The sequence below is a fragment of the Amia ocellicauda genome, chromosome 6 (assembly GCF_036373705.1).
Source record: "Amia ocellicauda isolate fAmiCal2 chromosome 6, fAmiCal2.hap1, whole genome shotgun sequence".
Lineage (NCBI taxonomy): Eukaryota > Metazoa > Chordata > Actinopteri > Amiiformes > Amiidae > Amia > Amia ocellicauda.
In genome coordinates this window covers 41,656,473-41,667,462 of record NC_089855.1, presented here as the reverse complement: position 1 = coordinate 41,667,462, position 10,990 = coordinate 41,656,473, and the positions used below count along the sequence as shown (strand labels likewise).

Here is a 10,990-nt window from a genome sequence, read left to right as displayed (position 1 = left end):
TGTGATTGGTTGGTTAGATAATTGCATTAATGAGAAATTGAACAGGTGTTCCTAATAATCCTTTAGGTGAGTGTATATATATATATATATATATATATATATATATATATATATATACACTTAGATTTTCCAAATGATAAACTGATGTTGCAGTAATTAAATCACAATAGATGTATGTCAGTTCAATAGGAACTTTTTTTTTTTTTTTAAGAATGGCAAATTAGGAGCCATTACTGTATTGAACTGTAATGTAACATGAAAACAGGTATAAACCAAGAAAGAACTAAATCTTTAAACTTGTCAGGTTTTAAAACTTTACGACAACTAGGTACATCCAGCAGGTAATGCCACAGGAGTCTGGGGTCGCTGAGGTAAGAGAAAAGACACAGTCTCTGGGTGCACTGTGACTTGGGCATCCCGAAGGCTGGAAGAATGGGTGACACCTGGGCATGGCTCAAGTGCTAGAGCAGGCTGTGGAACAACACCTGGAACAGGTAGCATATCCCTCTGGACAGGAGCTGTAGAAGAAAGAAGAGAGAGAGACGGCATCGAGTGATGACTGGAGCTCGCTGGAACTGGAAGTGGGTAAGGGACGTCTCTAGACAAAGCCGTTAGTGTTGATGGCGGACTGACAGGTGCATCATCAGGATCTCTAAACAGCTGTGGAGGCACTTCTGGATGAGCAGGTAAGTCAGACCAAGGACCTTTGTATGCCTTCAGCCGATGATTGTAATGTACAATCCATGATTTGGATCGTGGATCTTTTGGGTCAGTGATTTCATAGGTCACGCCAGGACAACCGTCTTTATCCAACCTCTTCAGAACTCTATGTGGCCCTTTCCATCTAGGAGCAAGTTTATTCCTTTGATTGGCAGGATCATCAAGGAAAACAAGATCACCTTCAGCATAGGGGTTAAAAGCAAGATTTTAATCATAGTGAGTCTTTAGCAGTAGTTTAGATTCTTTCGACTACTCAGCGGCCATGTCTAAAGCATGTGACAGGCGGTTAAAGACATCCTGGGCATAAGCAGCTGGTGTGCCCGGAGTTGCTTGAGTAGTGAATGAACTGCAGTTCAACAAAACGTCCACAGGCAGACAAGGTTCCCGACCATGAGCAAGGAAAAATTGAGTATATCCAGTACTGGAATGTACACTTGAATTGTACGCAAGTTCCACCTGTGAGAGGTATTTGTCCCATTCTCCTCCATTTTGGTAGATGTATTTAGCTAATTGGTCTTTTAATGTCCGGTTCAGTCTTTCCACCATGCCATCTGATTGGGCATGGTACGGAGATGTTCGTGTCTTCTCAATTCCCAACTTGCTACACAGCTGCTTCACCAGATCAGACTCAAACTGTCTGCCCTGGTCAGTGTGGATGGACTCAGGTATACCATGTTGACGGATGAAGTCTTCAGACAAGCATTGAGCTACACTTGTTGCACGCTGATCTTTAAAAGGAAAGAGATTCACATAGCATGTAAAATAATCCATTACAACAAGAACATACCTGTTGCCTTGAAAAGTGACTGGTAGCTCGGTGAGGTCAGCAGCAATTTTCTGGAATGGACGATCCACCACAATAGGTTGTAAAGGAGCTCTAGCTTTTGGTGTTGGAGCACTGCGAGTCTGACATGTTAAACACTCTGTACAGAACTTGTAAATGTCACGTGACATGTAAGGCCAATAGCAGATTTTTCTGGCTCTCTGCAAAGTTCGTTCAGTCCCTAAATGTCCACTGAAGACATTTCCATGCAGGTAAGTGAGGGCTGTCTGAATGAGGGATTCAGGAAGAACCAATTGGTAAGTATAGGCTTTCTGAAGAAAGGTTTTAATTTTTTGACAGAGGATCCCATTTTCCAAAGTCAGGTGAGGAAACTCATACCAGAGCTTTTTCAGAGCTGACGGGGAGTTTTTGATTCGTCGTGCAGTAGGTCTTCGGTTATCCATTTCTTTCCATTCCATCGCAGTTCTCAGAATGACATCCGCTTGTTGTTTCTGCTTCAGTTCATCAATGTCTATTGCTAAATCTTCACAGGTTTGTCTTACAGGAACAGCTTGTTCAGGCTGTAGTTCAGAAGACCAACTGTTTTGCATCTTTTTGGGCAAAGTTTTTAACGAATCGTCTGTAATAGGAACAGAGACCCACAAAAGCTCTCACCTCAGTAGGTGTTCTTGGTGTTGGCCAATCTTTCAATTTGTCAAGCTTCCTGGAATCTGGTCTGAGACCACCCTTGGTGATTACATGTCCAAGGAAAGAGACTTCATCCCGTATAAAATGGTATAAGCCGCTGCCGGTGGTAAATGCGGTCTTCTCCCGGTCTTCTGATGCCAGCTGAACCTACCAATAACCACTTGACAGGTCCATGGTACTAAACCAGCATGCCCCTGCCAGGCTGTCCAAAGCTTCAGAAATCCGTGGTAAGGGATGCGAGTCCCGTATGGTGACAGGGTTTAATTTCTTAATGCAATGCAAAATCTGTAGCTGCCGTCCTTTTTCTTGACTAAAACAACAGGTGAAGCCCAAGGGCTGCAGCTCTCCTCAATGAGGTGATGGGCCAGCAACTGCTGAACTTGTTTTTCTATTTCCTGCTTCAAAGCTGGAGAAGTCCTGTAAGCATGTTGGCGGATCGGTAGGGCATCTCCAGTTCGAATGTGTTGCTTTACAGCATCTGTGCAGCCATAGTCATGTTCATGTGAACTAAACACATCACAATACTTCAAAAGTAAGTTCTCCAGCTGGTCCATTTGTGGATCACTCAATTTAGACTGACTGAAGTCCAGTGTGGGTAACTTTGTGCCTTCTGTCTGCCTGATATTGTGCACAGTAGCCTCAATAACCTGGAACTCTTCACCTCCCTGATTTATCAGAGAGTAAAAGTTTCCCAGTGGTGTGTTACTTGGCACATGGCAGTCGTCATTGGTAGGATTCATGACACCAATGGTTGTTAATCCTTTCTTCACTGGAGACATTGTTCTGGCAACAAACAGACCTGGGTAGTTGCATGCTTCAGGTTACAGTATTCCTAAGTAATTTGGAGATGAGATTTGATTTTCTGTAAATGGCTGCAACTTTGCCTTGATATTCATCTCAGTCATTGCAGGAATGTAGATTGGCGCAAATGTCACAGCATTGCAACAAAGAGGTGTGATTTGCTTAGAAAACAACAGTGGGACTTTCCAGTTCCACAACTGTAATTGTCCTTGTACATCAATCACTGCATGGTGTTTCTGCAGAAAATCCCATCCGAGTAAGACAGCTTGATTGGAATTTCTTATCACTTGAACATCATGATGACAAACCTCCTCTCCAAGTCTAATATTAATGCTTAGTGTTCCAAGAGTATCAAGGCACTCACCAGTCACTGACCTTGCCAACACGTATGACTTTCTGATGGACTTTGTCTTCAGTGCTGGAATTGACACTCTTAAATTTTCACTGATCAAAGAAATTTGTGAACCAGTATCAATGAAGGCTTGAACAGCAGTGTCCTCAATAACAGCAAAACAATATTGGAGAGGTTGGAGAGTCTTTTAAAGCTGAAGCTTCAGACTCTGGGTCCCTGTTATTCAATGTAGCAGCTACTTGGCCGCAGCACCTGCTACCACTCGTTTCCCTGATAGGTGGGATCCTCAGAATCAAAGTAAAGATGACGTTTGCTGTATCTGCAATCAGGCCTTCTCTCGTTGTGATGTGGACTGGGTGTTCGCCTGGTGTACCTGTCCCTTGAGTGTGAGTAGGATGCAGATGGACTACGAGAATATCTTGAACTGCACTACTCCTCTCTATCCACCACACAAAGACGTGCGTCACTCTAACCTGTCCGGCTTTACAACATGCAACTCAAATAATATGTTCTAGGGGGAACAACATAACACATAGCGATTTCTCCCTGCTATAAAGTAAAATAATGTATACGGTGTTTCTAATTTCTTTTACGATAACTTTTCATATATATTTATATTTTTCAATATTATACTAATGTCACAGTAATACCAATTAACTTTAACAATGCCGAAAATTTTAATGCGTTTATCTTTAATAGTGAAGATATTGTATAGATGTATATCTTTCATATACACAAATAGAACTGAAACTTTCAGACAATCCATGAAAATGTAATGTAAACATTTACATTTCTTTAAAATTCTATATATCAATTATATTCATAACCCTAACCCTATCACTAACCCAAACTTTAAGTTACAATTGTTCCCTAAACACTTATTTTGCAGGATCAATAAAAAACTGTCAAGATTTTTTAAACTTTTACTGACACACAAAGTTAATAGCAATGTGATATAACTTTACGGAAAATAATAATCTGTATATATTTAATTGTTTTGACATTGTTAAGATATAATGCATCTTTCACATAGGGAACATTTGTAACATGATAGGGAAAACATACAAATGATGTAACTTTGAAAATATTCAATATTACAGCATACAGTATAATCAACACAGAACTGTGTCTATACTGAAAAGCTGTTGACATTTGAAAAGTGACAGAGGTTTGAATTTGAAAGTATCAATTCATAAAAGATACAATGAGCAGGAGCAGGAGCTGTGCGATCCATTACCCAGAGCACCTGAAGAACGCTCAGGCCAGGAAGAGTCTCAGACAACACATACTGAAGGACAACCCAGAGACTCTCAGAACCGACTTCTCTCAGACTGGAGACCAGCAAGTCACCAGCAACCTGGTCTTCTACACCGAGCACAGCGACGCCTGGCACGCTGCCATCTGTCAACTGTACAGGCACATTAAAAAGAGAGGCATCAGTAAAGGAAGGCAGGTGTCAATCAGTGAGGAGGACGACCCAGACACCTCCATGCTGACAATCAATCTGTACCACACTGGAACAGTCTTAATACAGGGCAGCGAGGGCAGCCTGGGCACCTTTGAAAATCAGTTCCACTCACTGAAAACGCTGGCTGACAGAGAGAAAAAGGAGAGACGTGTCCAAAAGAGCACAGACGCAGCCACACAGGAGGAGAGTCCAGCCCCACACTGCCCTGCCAACGAAGGGGAGAGCGCCGCGCCAGAGAACAGCGAGGAATCCACACGCAGCCCAGCGCAGGACACCCCTCAGACACCGACACAGTGTCCCAGCTGAGGGAGAACATGTCTCTGCTGGAGGTGGAGCTGATGGAGCTAAAAGAGCTGGTGCTGGCCAAGCTCACAACCTCCAACACCACAGAGCAGCTAACAGACCAGCTCAACAGAGTCCAACACGAGCACAAGGTCACAGTGAGGGAGCTGAGGGAGGAGGTGAGGGAGCTGCAGCAGGACAGGGAGGCCATGAGGAGGGAGATGACGGCCCTGAGAGAGGAACTGCAACGCAGAGACAAGACAGTGCAGAGCCTGAAGGAGCAGCTATACAAATTCACTGCCCACAACAACCAGCCCTCAAGAAACCCAGCAGTGCACAATGTGCAGAGCCCTCCCACCCCAATGACATCCAGACATACTGACTCTCACACAACACACCACTCACACACTGCACCCAACACACACACACAACCCGACCCGAACACACAGAATGCACCCAGCACACACACACACCCTGAGCCCGACACACACAGTGCACCCAACACGCACACACACCATGACTCAGACACACACACTGCACCCAGCACTCACACACACCCTGAGCCCGAAACCACTCACAAAACCTGCGCACCACACACACAGGCTGAACCAAACACATATGAGACCCCCTCACGCAGAAAGACTACCATGAAGAAGAACACTGAAGTAGCCCTGCTGATAGACTCAAATGGCAAACTCATAAATGAGAGGCGGCTCTTCCCTGATGGCAAGATCTCCAAGGTCTGGTGTCCGACCACAGAGAGGGCCATTCAGCAGCTGTCCGAGGAGAGCCTCGGCTCCCCCAGCCATATTATTATACACATAGGCACAAACGACCTGAGGACCCAGCAGGACAAGGTGGCCAGCTCCATCAGAAGAGTGGTGGAGAGGGCCACCCAGACCTTCCCCCACGCCAAAATCATCATCTCCACCCTGCTGCCCAGGAAGGCCTTCCACCCCAACACCATCCACATGATCAACGCTGAGATCTCTCGGGGATGTGCTCTGATGCCAAATGTGCACCTGGCACACCACCCCACTCTTGGGGCCCACAGCTTGTTTGACAACGTCAATCTCCACAAACAAGCAGTGAGCGTCTTCGCAAAGACACTCAAAGACATTGCCCTGGGCCGAAGCCCAGCCAGCCCCCCACATGGCCACAGAAGGTTTTCCAGCACCCACACCACCTAGAACAACCCAGAGCCAATTAGGAGAGCGGCCCCTGGGAGCCCCCGCCCTCCACCTGCACACCACCTTCCCCAGCCCGGACAACGAAGACCCCAGCCTGGATACGCCCGACCACAGAACAGCAGACCCAGAGTGGAGCCCATCCAGAACATGCACAGAGCAGCCCAGCAGCACAGCCAGCGCAACTACGCAGCAGCGGTCAGCAGAGTGGCCGACACCGACACCGGGGAGCTGCAGGAGATCCGACACCTGCTCAACCTCATCTGCACCCAACTGATAAGATAAGTAACTGTGCATAACAAAGAAACCACTGCAGGAGGTGACTAGATATTACCACATCCGAAAATCACCCCTGTATAAATGTAGTTATATACTGATATATATGGACATATTTTCAAAAAATTATGTAGATATATGGATGCTTACATATATGTGTATATATGTAGATATATGTGTGTATGCGTATGTATATAGGAGTGTAAATCAGGAGTTTTTTATTTTTTTATTTATTCATTTCCTATTTTTACATATCACCAGTATTACTATTTATTTATTTGTTACCTTTCAACCTCACACATTTCCAGATATATCTCATTCCAAAGGAGTATATAAATTGCTTAATTAGAGTAGAAAGAAATGCGATCCCTATCTATCACCATGTGGAACATCCAGGGCCTGGGCTCCTCAGTATTCGGGCTGAAGAGCACAGACCTGGAGTTCAGAGAGAGAGTGAGAGACAAGGATGTCATCATCTTGCAAGAGACATGGTGTCGGGCAGACGTGTCCAGTCACTGTCCCTCAGGCTACAGAGAGGTCATAGTGCCCTCCCTGAAGAAGCCCTCCGTCAGACACGGCAGGGACTCCGGGGGCATAATAATCTGGTACAAAGCAGAGCTCAGTGACTCCATACAGCCCATCAAAACAGCAGAGTCACACATATGGCTTAAAATAAGCAAAGAAATCATTTCTACACAAACCGATGTGTTCCTGTGTGCCGTGTATGTTCCCCCCTCAGAATCCCCATATCACAATAAGGAGATCTTCCCCAACCTCCAGACTGAGGTCTGCCACTTCCAGGTCCAGGGAAGTGTGCTGATCTGTGGGGACCTGAACGCCCGGACAGGCAGCCTGCCTGACTTCACCAGCACACAGGGAGACAGCCACATATTCGGCCACACCCCCTTAAACACCCCCATCAGCTCCCTCAGACACAGCCCCGACAGGGGAGTGAATAAAAACGGGCAAGAATTACTGCAGCTCTGTCAGGGACTGGGCCTGTATATCGTGAATGGCAGGATCCGGGGAGACTCTCTGGGAAGATACACCTACAGCTCAGCTCTTGGCAGCAGCACGGTAGACTATGCCATCACAGACCTAGACCCCTTCTCTCTCAGTGCATTCACCGTCAAACCACTGACACCTCTATCAGACCACAGCCAAATCACTGTGTTCCTGAAGAGGACAGAGCACAGCAGCAGCGCTCAAACACAGCCCAGCAAGCTGTACAGCCTCGGACACTCCTACAGATGGGCTCCAGACAGCACACAAGAGTACCAGAAAGCAATTGGCAATCAAGACATCCAATCACTAATACACACCTTTCTGGTCACCCCAAATCAACATAGTAAAGAAGGAATACATCTGGCTATCAAATACTTAAATCATATATTTGAAAAAGCAGCTTTACAGTCAAAATTGGATATTAAAAAGAACATCCTAACAAAATACAAATAGGAGAATTGGTTTGATAAGGAGTGCAATACAATAAGGAAGGAACTGAGGAAAGAAGGAACACTTAGATCAAAAAGAACAACACACCCGAAAGCAACTGACAATAATCGAAGAGTCCATTAACACAAATAGATTCTGGGAAAACTGGAAAAAATGTAATAAATTAAAACCATTCAAAATTGAGATATTTGGAAAAACCACTTTGAAAAACTTTATGAAAACATTTACCACACTGAGAAATCAGCTCAGCATGACATCAGTGTGAAACTAAAAAGAATGGAATTGGCATTTAAAGACACCCAGAATCCCCTGGACCCTGACAGTTTTTTATTGATCCTGCAAAATAAGTGTTTAGGGAACATTTGTAACTTAAAGTTAGGGTTAGGGTTATGAATATAATTGATATATAGAATTGTTAAGAAGTGTAAATGTTTACATTACATATTCATGGATTGTATGCAAGTTTCAGTTCTATATTCGGTTTGGAAACCGTTTTTTTTTCTATTTGTGTACATGAAAGGTATACATCTATACAATATCTTCACTATTAAAGATAAACGCATTTTTATTTTCGGCATTGTGAAAGCACATTGGTATTACCTATGTGTATCTTTAAAAGTTTTAAATTCTTAAAGGTTCATTACTGATCTTGCAAAATAAGGTTTTAGTGAACATTTGTAACATAGAGTTAGGGTTAGCCACTGGGTAAGGGTTACATCTTACACAAGGGTTACACAAGTGCCGGAATGAGGTCAAGGACTCTGCTGTTTTGACTTCGGTGGTGGAATGACCTGCCCACCAAAGTCAAAACCGCAGAGTCCTTGACCTCATTCCGGCGCTTACTCAAGACGCATCTCTTCCGACCGCACTTGTAATATTAGTCCTCTATCTCTGCTAGATAGCACTTCAGCTTATTATGCTCCTCTCGTTCTTGAATGTTTTCCTCCTTGCTCCCTTTCCTGTAGCCCTAGTCTGTAACCCTACATCTTGACAGTACTTAGCTTTCACCGTCCAGGATGTAGGAAGTCTTTTACTGTACTTGTGTAAATTGGAATTGGAATTTTTAAAATGTATTTTGAATTGCGATATTTTTTTGCTAAATTGAATTTGTAATGATTGATGCCTTGTACTTCTCTGTATTTTTGCACTTATGTTGTAAGTCGCCCTCGATAAGGGCGTCTGCCAAGAAATAAAAATAATAAAATAATAATCTTCAACAGTAAGTTTATTCATGTTCATTTTTCTCTTCAATGTTAAAGAACAGAATTAACCAGCTCACCACAAAGGAACATGGTAGGTGCTATTGCAACATGGATTACACAAATACATTGAAATCCAAGTTTGCAGTGGTCTTTGGGCCATTGCGTGGTGATCCAGATCACTTCAGCACGAATTTTGAAGTGGTCTGGACTACAACTCCAGGGACTACTGTGCAGTGGTCCAGACCTCAGAAACTGTATGCATATGAACATTGAAGTAGGCATCATAACTGTAGCCAATACTTTGTGGTTAAAATACTTAATTTAATCCCTGTATTGTACGGAATAATAATAACTCTAAAACATAAGAGAAGGGCCTGAGAATAAATACAATACACAATAGACTAGAACCCTTAGAATATAACAATATGAACATCTTCATGATTAGTATGATTGTAGTTTGGATGATATATTAATGCATGTTGATAACATATTTTACAGAAAATGGGATTTAGGAATTGTGTCAAAGAACTAAAAGAATTGTCTTAGGGACCACTGCTCCCTTTTTCCAGACCAATGTGTAGCCCACTTTTCTTTTAAATTATGTTTAAAACAAAATTGAGGAAGCAGTGGTTACTTCTGAATCAAACATATTGACCCCCTCACTCAATCTGTAAATCCTGCAGCAAACATTGGAATATGCATAGATATTTGCTCAGACTGGTATAAATGTCCCTAATAAATAACCAAGTACCATTTTTGTTGTTTCAAATGTGCCCAACATCTTACCAGTATATGTGCTTTTAGTATGTCACCAACGTTCCTTAATTCGTTTTACAAATGTTCCCTGTATGATATGAATGTTCCCTAAGCATGTGACGAATGTTCCCTAGTTTATGTTACAGATGTGCCCTAGCACTTCTCGCTCTCTCTCTCTCTCCCTCTCTCTCTCTCTCTCTCTCTCTCTCTCTCTCTCTCAATTCAGTGCATTTGTATTGTCAAAGCAATTGGACATGCAAACATACATACATACATACATGCATACATAGAAACATACATACGTACATATGGAAAATAAACAACATCATTATAAATCACAATAAGATGTAATAAAGTACAGAAAAACAAAATGTAATAAAATGTGATCTTTAATACACACAAATATGTATGGCTGGTCGGAAGCGTCTTGGACTCGGGTTCCTCTTCATTACTTATAATTCTTTTGCCTTTTGCTAAAGCTTTCCATGGAGGGGAACGTGGATGAGTTTGTACCATTCTTGGGAGGCTCTGCCTTGTTGGGGCGGAGCTGTGATCCAGGTGAACAGCAGATCGGGCATAGGTGGGCATGTGGGCGGAGGAGGAGGAAGGCCGGTCAAGCAAATAAGCTTGCTAAGGTACGCAGCAGCAGCAAACAGCCCCCCCATCCAGCCAGCCAGGCAGTCTGGCTGGCAGTGACTGAGTGGTTGACAGACGGCAAGCAACGGAATGCACATGCTCTGTGATGTCATAACAGTCAGCTCAGAGAGAGGTTCGTGATGTCATCGCTGAGCTGGCTGGCTCTGTGTGTCTTGCTGGCTGTTTGTGTCTGTGAGAGAGAGAGAGAGATAGAGTGTGTGTGTGTGTGAGTGGGTGGGTGGTTGTGCTAGTGTCTGTCTGTCTGTCTCTCTCTGTCTCTCAATTCAATTCAATTCAAGGGTGCTTTATTGGCATGACAAACAGTTTTCTCTGTCTCTCTCTCTCGCTCTGTAGATGCATCATAGGGAACATATGTAACAATCT

General features: G+C 43.6%; 1 non-coding gene across 1 annotated transcript; it reads left to right on the top strand.

The window, feature by feature from the left end:
• Positions 1-10,399: 10,399 nt before the first annotated feature.
• Positions 10,400-10,514, top strand: LOC136751933 (U5 spliceosomal RNA). The gene has a single exon (XR_010817120.1). It is a non-coding gene; the product is annotated as a U5 spliceosomal RNA (small nuclear RNA).
• Positions 10,515-10,990: the final 476 nt, after the last annotated feature.